This window comes from Notothenia rossii, assembly GCF_949606895.1.
Source record: "Notothenia rossii genome assembly, chromosome: 8".
NCBI classification, from domain to species: domain Eukaryota; kingdom Metazoa; phylum Chordata; class Actinopteri; order Perciformes; family Nototheniidae; genus Notothenia; species Notothenia rossii.
Window position 1 is genome coordinate 46,995,299 of NC_136906.1, and position 10,735 is coordinate 47,006,033.

Genomic DNA, 10,735 nt, shown 5'->3' on the forward strand with positions numbered 1-10,735 from the left:
CCGGAAGCTGACCGAGCAGACCCGAGCAGCAGTCGAGAGGAGCCGAGCGCATCCGCGAAGCATACAAAATGACGACGTCAGAGTTCCCGGGTTATGGCTAGAAAGGATCCGTCTAGTGTAAATATGACGTCACGTTCTCGTTGTAACTCTCGTTGTAATCGGAGCGGCTCGGAAACACATCTACAGCAGTAACATGATGCAACAACATACACATTAATGAAGCAGCAATATTAATAGAGAAACATCAGACTTAATAGTAAAACACTGCAAGGGGACATTGTATTGCACCAGGAGCTATCTTGGGACTTTTACTGCGACAACGTTGACTTGCCTGTGAATAAAAAATAAACCATAGTGTTGGTGATCTACAGTGTTGTCATTCTTCTTTGAACACCAACAAGACCGCTAACACCCTATTTCAACAATCACACTCCCTGTCATTGACATAATTAATAGATAGTTTAGCTTCTCACAATCATTTGCTGTGGCCAACTGATGTTAACGATCGTAACTGAAAGGCTGCCTGCCAAACGTAAACATTCAGCCACGTGACATTCAGCCAAACTCTCGCGAGAGTTTTACACAAGACGGATCCTTTCTAGCCATAACCGAGTTCCCGTTGGCCGGCAAAATCTAAATCTCTTCGGTCACAATAATTTCCCTTTAGCACAATACTGCTTCAGTTGCGCCACTAATGTGACAGACAAGAAGAGTATGTGACAGACAAGAATAGTCAATTCTAATGTCTAACACTTAATGTGGAGAAAGAGATGTCCTGTATGGGTTGATTGTGCGTTGATCTGTTGGTAATGCCTCGGGGTTCCGGTGGGCATGTAAACAAATGCATAATGCTGCGCTATACTTTGTGGCCTCACCCAGTTGCATAGCGACACTTATTGTTTAGGTGTCTTTCAATAAGCAGGTAGTCCTATCATTAGCTAGAACTAGCTAGATCTGATCAATATGGACATAAACGCGAGTGAAGTCTAATCTGACGGGAGAGAGAGATCAGCTGCTGCTGATGAGTCGACACGCAGTTCTGCATGATCACATGCAGCGGTGAGCGGACAAAACACACACCTCAGGTTAGAATATCACACGTAGCTATTTTAATTACCTCTCAAACTACCGTAACTAGTTATAGATATGTTTAGTTTTACTGTCGGGTCACTCATTATTGGATCCGCGAGCTGCATGATACTGGCATAATAGATTGCCCGATCGGGCAACCAGTAGGTGAGGCTTCATTGCCCGAGCTAAATACTAGATGGCCCCGGGCCATCGGGCAGCCCTTAATGTCGAGCCCTGCTTATTGTAACATGCACAATAACTACAGTGCAGTTTTGGACAATGAACATGTTAAGTCTCAGGCCCCTCTAAAATAAAGGATATTTAAGACATATAAATAAAGAATTACTTTTACTGAACTACTACATAACTGTATTACATTGGTATATAAATAGTTTGAATGATTCATGACTGACAGAAGCTTGTTTTTACACTGACCTGTTATACTCATATCTATTCATGTATTTGTAACTTCAGTAAACCTCAACAACTCCTCTTCTGGTTTCATGCATCACAGTTCAGTAAACTGAGTAAAATATGAACCAGTGTAATCATTATAATAACTTAGGATTGTAACTCTTTAAAAAAGGTGTAGGTGGCTCTTAAAAGAGCCGTTGTGTGACTTTGGGCTGGTCTCAGCAGTTTAAGCCCTCTCCGCGGATGCAGCGGGCCAGCTGGATGCTCCTCCCTCCCCCCAGGGATCGCAGGCTGAAAGGTTTGGGAACCCCTGGCTTAGTCAATGGTGAGTGTGCTGGCTACTTCCTTTATCAGGGGATTTTGCAGGTTCACCAAGGCACAGCAAAGCTGTACCAGCACATTTGCAGTGTTCCTGAGGTGGCAAGGAATCAGGTCCAGAATCCTGAACTCCTTTATTCTGGCATTCGCCCTCTCCACATGGATCCTGTTCTTGGCTATTTCCCTGGTAGCTCTCACCTCACTCTCTGTGAACTTACCCTTCTTCAGGAAAGGGGGAATGTTCACAATCACACCCGCAGGCACAATATCTGAAATCAAAAAGCCCTTGTCTGCCAGGATAAGGTCGCCAGCCACTAAATGTTCCAGAATGCCTGAATGCTGCGTAATGGCCTTATTAGACACAGAGCCCGGGAAGAGTTGGCTGCAGAAGTTGATGACTCCATTTGGGGCCACAGAGATGAGTACTTTGAAGGAGTGCATCCCTCTGTAGGAGGAGTACGTCAGTTTGGCTTGGTCCATCTGACTTGGGGCGGCCACGTGGATGTCGGTGTAGTCTACAATCATTCTGCAGTTGAAGGCAGAGAACTGGAAAGCAGCAGGCATGCTGTTTTCTTTTTTTTGCCTACTGGGCACAGTTGACATCATTTTTTCGAACAGCAACCTGTGGAGCAGATGGACCATGGTGTTCACCACATTACCCACTGTTGCGGTACTGCAGTGGAACAGCTGTGCAAGGTGTAGGTGAGGACAATTCTGCCGGATCTTCATCATGGCCATGAAGACCTGGTCTGCCAGCAGGATGCCCTTCACTTTCCATCCAGCGTAATACACAATGGAGCCCTCAAAGCGCTCCACCAAACCCCGCCACCCTTTTAAACATGGCCTGATCAGGAAGCCCTGTTTCCATACGGATGACATCATCAGGTAAGCCTGCTGCTGAATATTTGGCCATTCGCATCCCTTTCTCTTTTCCATGAGGAAAATGGCAGCTGCATATTCTGCTTTTCTTATCTGGCTCCCTGTCTGCTCGTCTACAATGAGAAAATTATATAATTCATTACTAACAATCATTTAAACCTGCCAAATAGCCCCCCTACCCATAGTTTAAACAGTCTGCACTCTTCTATTTATCTTGTGAAGCACTTGTAACATTCAGCTTGTGTGTGTTTTAGTTGTCTTTATTTCCAGGTAGAAGAGGACCAAGAGTGAGGAAGTGAGACAAAGCTCTTAAAAGGCCAAACAGTGTGTTTGGCCTTTTAAGTGTGACACAGATGAAGTGATAAATGCTTCACCTGACCACTGTTCCTAAATAAAAAAAGGTTTTCTGCATTGTCAGTCATTTTTTCCAAATAATTACCTATATTTCACAAATTCTTCATGTCAACTTAAGAGCACAGCTGTATGTTGACTATGTCAACTTTGCTTGGTTCATCTTACTGGGGGGCTGCTACATGGATGTTGGTGCAGTCCACAATCATTTTGCAGTTGAAGGCAGAATGAATTTATTATTGACTCAGAATGAAGCACAACTTCATGTCATACAATACATTGACTTTATTTGTAATTGTGTAAAAACATATGAGCATTGATTAGCAAGCAGGACCTGCAGGAACAGAGAACGGTGATGGATGGAGCTGGGAAGAGAGAAGAATAAAGAAAACAGATCAACTTTATTATCGGATATTAAAAATTCAATTTTCAAAACAAGTTGCCGCTCCTACAGTTTTCTAGTGTGTAAAGATGATTTCACATGACCTATGCAAAATATCACACTCAATACATGTGTCTCTCTGGGGGGTACATTGTGCCTTTGATGTATATAAATAATATACCATAACCAAATACTATTACGTACAGTGGAAATCAGGTTGCCAGAGCAGGTCAGTGTGCATGTTCCTCAGGGTCTCAGCAGTTACAGGTGAGGTAAAGAAAATAAAAGAGAAAAAGGTCAGTAACAACACTTTAAAATAACAACACTGAATAATTATCTCTCTTAATAATTTTCTCTCAGTAATCACTCAACTACTGTCTTTCCAACAAACAGATTGACTCACCCTCACTGTGATCACAATGACACATGTCCAGAAGAATGTCATGCAAAGCTCCCTGCCTGCCGGCCTTCCTTCGACTCTCCCTGAACTGCTTCCTTAGCACCCGGTGGAGGGCGCAGTAGGCTACTCTTGAAATGTTTCACGAAATACTTACCATGATGACTTCTCTTACTGTTTAACATTTTGGTGTACTTCATGTAATAAAATAATAACTTCATGATAAGGCTACTAAAAATGACAAGGCTAAGTAATGTAATGCTAACTAACGTGCTCGCTACTCGTCGTTACTAGCTAGGTAGCTAACTTGACTATGTTCCATACACAACATGTAGGCCTATATTACCTATGATAATACCTGATATCTCTGATCCAGCGAATCCTGGTCCTTTCATAAGACGGGAAGCAATAGAACGAGCAAGTGGTATGATCACTTTTGTGATTACAACATGGTACAAAGCACACAGGCATCTTGTAAAAGTGAATTTATTTGAGCAATCTCTTATATTTATTGGAGGGAATAAATCAGTTATGAAATCTTCTTCTTCGCTTTAATTACGAGTCGCAACCACTTGGAGCATTATCGCCTGTGACTTCACATACGCGACCCAGAATGAGATTATGGATTTGTAGTCTTTGTAGTCGCGTATTTTTCATAGTCTTATATCTAAGATAGTTTTACGACAAAATGTGACTTTTTTGACATGGAAATGATTATTTAAGATTGACAAACATCATATGTGTAGTTCGTGGCACAATTCAAAGGGGATCAAAAGATAAGTTTTCTCTCTCCATTGAATTCAATGTATAATTTTTCGCTTCCGGGGTCCCATGGACCGGAAGTAGATGGGCGTGACTTCGCCTCTCTATAGAGAAATGTTAAGCCCTCCCACTATTTTCCAAGAGGGCGTTGCCAGATATTCAATTTCAGGTTTTAACCAGGAGATGGCGCTTCATTCACAAATATAGAAAGACAAGTTTCATGGACTTTCAGTTGTGTTTTGAAGAGCATTTGAACACATCAATATTTTAGATCAACTAAAGTATATCTAATCTTGTAATTCAATAATATATAGTCTTTATATATTAAATAATCATAATTATAATGTAAATGTTTACATTACACTTCTTTATTTGTTATGCTCATACTTTTACCTTTACAATCGTTTGCTTTAATATGCAGTATATTTTTTGTATATTTTTGTGTTTGCTTCCTCCTGCTCCCTTTCGGACACATACTGTATGATTTATTATTATTATTAATATGAAGATATTATTAAGATAAGATGTTACTTTATTGACTGAACATTTTAGTTTAGAATGTGCTGTCCCACGGTAATTCAGAAGGCTCACAGGTCACATTCCGACCATTATTTAAAACAATAGGTGCTTTCACACCGTCTACAGTTTGATTTATATAGAGGGAGCTCTGTGGCTGAATGGTCAGATTAGGTGTGGCGCATTTATCATAGGTGATCAGAGCTAACTGCCTGCCGTCAGATTTCATTTAAAAAACAGATCTGATTTTAAGACTACTTCAGCGCTCATAAAGAATGATAAGAATAAGAATAATGCGTATTGAACTGGTTTCATTAATTAGTGAGTTTATTTAACACTAGAACCGCCAATCGGATAAATTTGGGTGATGTGTGTTGTGTGTGTGCAATGTAACTTTTTTTCAATAAAATATTAAAGTCTCCCAGTCCGTGACTTTTCCTGAAAGTGTGTTATGTAGCACCCTATGTTGTTAAAAATTGCATTCCAATAGCGGGATTTGACAGGTTTAGGTAGGCCTATACAAAAACCTCTGGCGGTTCTAGTGTTAAGGTAATTAGGTACAGTAGAAGCCCTTTTTTATCAGTAACAAATTTAGCAGTTGAACATAAAAGTCAACTAACTGAGGGTCACTTGCAATGACAGTGTTGTGTCTAACTGTAAGCTTGTCACTCAGAGTAACCTACAGTTAATTTAGCTGCTGGAGAAGAAAGATCAGGGGGGGAGGGGGGGAGAGAGCTGTGGTTGATGGGCCATTAGTTGTGTAAATATACAGCTGAGAGCTGCCGTTTCATTCAGACTGTTTAAAAAACGGTAACAACGGACTATTTTTCTTAGCGGATGCATGTCAATTTAAATCAATACATACAACTATTTTTTAAATCAATACAACTATTTTTTAAATCAATAAAAACATTTTCGAAATCCATAAAAGCATTGAAATTAATATTGGGAGTCATGTCGTTACTTTGTTGAGAATGTGGCCAAGCGGGATCATTTGCAGCGACTTGTTCCTTATGGGGAAAATAACACCCGTCATGTGTGTGTAGAGGTGTGTGTGGTTAAAACACTTTCATGAAGTGAAGGAATTTCCTTCTATAAAACAGCTGTGGGCAGCAGTGAGTGTCACGGACATGAATTCATAGATCAAGGCAGACTGGTGCACACACTCTCCTGTCCTGCCAGGCGACACGCCCGTTCTAAACCGTGTCCCTCACTCACATCCCAAGCATCCCCACAAGTGTATTATGTTGTTACATCGTTTCAGATGTTATGTTTCAGTTGTGCTCTGTCTATGTTCAGTGATGCAAACTTGTCACCTTTCGGCGAAATTCGCCATTTTGAATCCAAAATAGGTTGTTTGTGTGATTCATATAGATCTGCAATACAAATATTTTTGGGGTATGGGGGGGGGCTGGGACCCGGAGTAATCTGCGGCCGTGAGCTGTTATGTGCCACCATGACACGCATGGTGTTCTTTTTTATATATTATAATGAAGTGCGAGCTGTGTGCTCGAGTCTTCCTGCCTGTCGGCTCTGCTCATGGTGGATGTATAATAAGGCTCTGCTGCTCGGACATGATGGTCTAGCTTCAGCAGCTACATTACCTACGGGCAGGGGTGAAAGTGGTTTGAATTTCTTGCAGGTACTATAATGTTTCATATTGTCTGCCACTGCTCGGATGAACTGAGCAGAGTCAATGATGGGAGACCTGCCAACTCTTAAATCCTCTCCCTTGAATTCCATCACTTCCTCTGCCTGACTGGCATCAAGTGCATGTTGTCCTGGGTAGCGATTGAAACTTTCTATGCGTTTCACATACGTCGTCATGATGTCATGGGCCTTTGGGAGTGTGGTCTTCCTGTTCTGAAGAATTTCTGACAAGTTCTTAAGTTCAATCAGAATATCTGCCATCAGTGCAAGACTTTTCAGGAAGTTGATGGAGCACAACTTAGAAAGCAGACCTTTGAATTTGGCCCTCTCTCTGCTGTCCCTTGTATCATCCTCTGATGCCTCACGGAAATGTTGTGCCAAGGCTGGATAAGACTGCTAAACTGCAGAGACTGCCCTCCATGAAGAAGCTACCCAGCGAACACTGAACACTTTTCCAATCCTCCTGAGGGCGATGTCCAGGTTGTGAGCAAATTCACTCAGCTGCCGCATGTTTTTTGGTGACTGGCTATATAATGAATATAGGCTGTCCATGAATGCTTGGAAGTCGTTTGTTCCCCCTGTCACATCCAGTGCCTGGTCAACAACAAGCTCCAGTCTGTGATTAAGGCAGTGCCATAGTATGATGCCTGGGAAGTCATCCTGGAGCAACTTCCCAACACCTGACTTCACTCCCAGCATGACACTGGCCCCATCACTGCAAAATCCAATGACGATTTCTCTCAGCAACTCAACAGTGAAGCCATTTTTAAGCAAGCAACCCATAATATGTTCCTTGATATGAGCAGCAGACATACTATCCAGCTCAACCAGGTCCAACGGAAAGGCAATGGGCTCCATGTCTCCATCAACACTAGCCTTCAGGAAGACAATTAGTGTTGATTTGTGCCCAACACTGGTTGACTCATCAGCCAATACTGTGATTTTGCTCTTGGTCTCTATTATGTTTTTTAGAAGTTCCTTTTTCATCTGTGATGACACATGCTCAATTATGTCAACACAGACAGTTTTGCTATGCAAAACACGTCCCAAATCAGCAGAATTTGCATGCTGCATGTCAATCAGAATCTCAAAGTCTGTGAAAGGCTTGTTGTTCTTGGCCACATAATAGGCTGTCATGAATACCTTGGCAGTAGACTCAAACACAGACTCCTGACTACTCGCGTTCATGTTCAGAAGAATATCTTTATTTGCTGTCTGAAGAATCTTGACTGCTTCATTATGTGCTGCAGTGTTCTTGTGTTCACAGATTTTTTTGCGCAGTGATGAAAGCTGCACATCCCTTGATTGACCAGCTGGGATTATCTTTCCATCAGCCCACTGAATAGCAATATTAACACCACGGGATGCCATGACACCCAGATCCTTCACATCATGGCATGGGGTACAGCCTAGCCTTCCATTGTGATCATACATCCATTCATTTTTCTGTTTGAACTGTTCATATTGTTCTTCTTTCCATATAGAAGGGTATGCAGTAGGGCTAGCATCACCTGTGGTGGCTTCTGAGGGACCTGCTGCCACTTCTTCTGGCTGAGTCTCCTCTTCCTCCCTCTGGGCCTCAACTGTTATAAATTAGAATAAAAATGTATAACTAAATTCAGCAGACAGTCAAAAATGTACAAGTCTCTGTCTTTCTTTGAATTTTCAGAATATTGGTTACATAAATTAAAATACTAATAAAATAAAATGTATGCCACAATGTGCAGATTAAAATAGAACATATCAAAGCAAAATATTTAATGTTAAAATAGTATGCTGTGTACATGTTGTGTTCTGAGTAAGATAGCCATTGACTATATAGAGCAAGGGTGCCCAACCTTTTTTGAACCAAGACGGCGGCGATCGTTGACGGGGGGGGGGTATTAACTATAGTTATTTGACCACAATATTTGAACACAATTACAGTTTATTTTATTTTCAACTATATTCTTCTTCTTCTTCATATTACTACTACTATTATTATTATTATTATTGTTATTGTATATGTAATATTTTTCACTCCCTTCTCTTTTTCAAGTGAGGGTGCATAACATTCAACTGGGACCCTTATGCACCCCCGTAGAACCGAGCCTGGAGGTGGCCAAACTACGGCCCGCGGGCCACATGCGGCCCGTTGATGTGTTTAATGCGGCCCGTCCAATATTGGTATAAATGAGCCAGGGTTCCCGCGTTGATCTTAAAAAGCCTTAAAAATACAACGATCCAATTTTTATTTATGTTATCCCCCACTGTCCACACGCCGCGCGCGCCGCGAAAAGTCCCTTCCTCCCTGGTCGTCGCAGCTGCGCGTGGACGTCGCCCCGCGCGCGGGAGAATGAGAATGAGATTAAAACAACCCTCAGCCCGACATGAATCAAGACGGAACCAAACAATGCCCCCCGGCCCGGCTGTCACATTGATACATCATTGTGGCCCCTGAGCCAAAAAGTTTGGCCACCCCTGTTGTAGGACATTAACGATAAAACAGAATATTGTTGTTCTACTTTTAGACATCTCGAGATCGACTGGGGATCGACTGGTTGGGCACCCCATATAGAGTTATACAGTTTGCTAGTTAGCTAACTTATTATATTCATCATGGCCATGTTCATGTCCATTCTCTGGGCTAAATAAGCATCATCACCTGTGTCATCTGTGGGCGTTGTTTTTCAAATTTTAAGCACATTCTGAGTTTCTTCATCTCTCTCCTTTCTCTTAAACATCTGAAGAATCGTCGTTTGCATTTTTGCTTTAATTACCACGTAGCCTAATTTTCTAGCTGTCATTCAGTCACTCCATTCTTTTCTCCTCCCGCTTTTCTGATCAAGTGGGAAAAAGCTAATATGTGACCCGCTCTATCGAAATCAGTCGGAAGTCGCAACGGCTCATTTCAAAATAAACGTGGATTTGCGTAAAAAAATAGTTTTTCGGGGTTCGGGTGTTTTGTTTGATTTTAAATAAACAAAGTCTTGGCTTTCAGAATATGAAACTTTTTTCGGCAAATTCAGATGATAAATACAATTTAGAAGCTTGTAACGGCATAATTACAAGCGGAGAACGGAGTAACTTGAGGTCACAGCAGGCATAACAGCAGCCGGTGTTTCTCGTTAGTGTTTTCCCCGGGAAACAAACACAATATGCACAAACGCAAAAATACACACACACACACACACACACACACACACACACACACACACACACACACACACACACACACACACACACACACACACACACACACACACACACACACACACACACACACACACACACACACACACACACACACACACACACACACACACACACACACACACACACACACTCGCGAGCTTCCCCCAGACCAGTAATCCAAACCAAAATATCTGCCCTTCGTAGTATAAATTCCACGGGTGGAGCTGTCAATTCTTCCTGGTCCTCCGGACCGCCTGGAAATCTCTTACCGGTACTAAGGACCGGGTAGGACCGGCACACTTTCAACACTGCCTACGGGTGCGTTCGTTAATATTAACTGTGCGTCCGGAGTCACTGTGGCACAGACTGGACCGCTGGTGAACAGCTGTTAGAACGGGCCGTTCAGGTGTTCAGAGCAGCGCTCCCTGTTGGAGCGGCAGAGCGTGATGTGAACTGAAAAGTTTTTCTGTGGCAATATTATTTAAGGAATCGTTGAGCTAGCTAGCTAGCATACATTGTCACTATCTGCTAACGTTAGCTTTAGCCTTCTATTTCTAATAGTTTCATAGGCTATAAACAGAGGTGGTATAAGTATATATACATATTGTACTTGAGTAAAAGTAGAAGTACTCAGATCTTGTACTTGATTAAAAGTAGAAGCACATAGATCTTGTACTTGAGTAAAAGTAGAAGCACTCAGGTCTTGTACTTGAGTAAAAGTAGAAGCACACAGATCTTGTACTTGAGTAAAAGGAGAAGTACTTGTTTGTAGATGTAGGTGCATTAATAAACAAGGCAAATCAGGCTGTGTCTCAACGCCG

At 42.0% G+C, this 10,735-nt stretch overlaps 1 long non-coding RNA gene across 1 annotated transcript; it reads right to left on the reverse strand.

Moving 5' to 3' along the window:
• Window positions 1–3,249: 3,249 nt before the first annotated feature.
• Window positions 3,250–3,747, reverse strand: LOC307016110. The gene is made up of 2 exons (XR_013801767.1): window positions 3,620–3,747; window positions 3,250–3,398 (listed from the first exon to the last, which is right to left on the reverse strand). It is a non-coding gene; the product is annotated as an uncharacterized lncRNA (long non-coding RNA).
• Window positions 3,748–10,735: the final 6,988 nt, after the last annotated feature.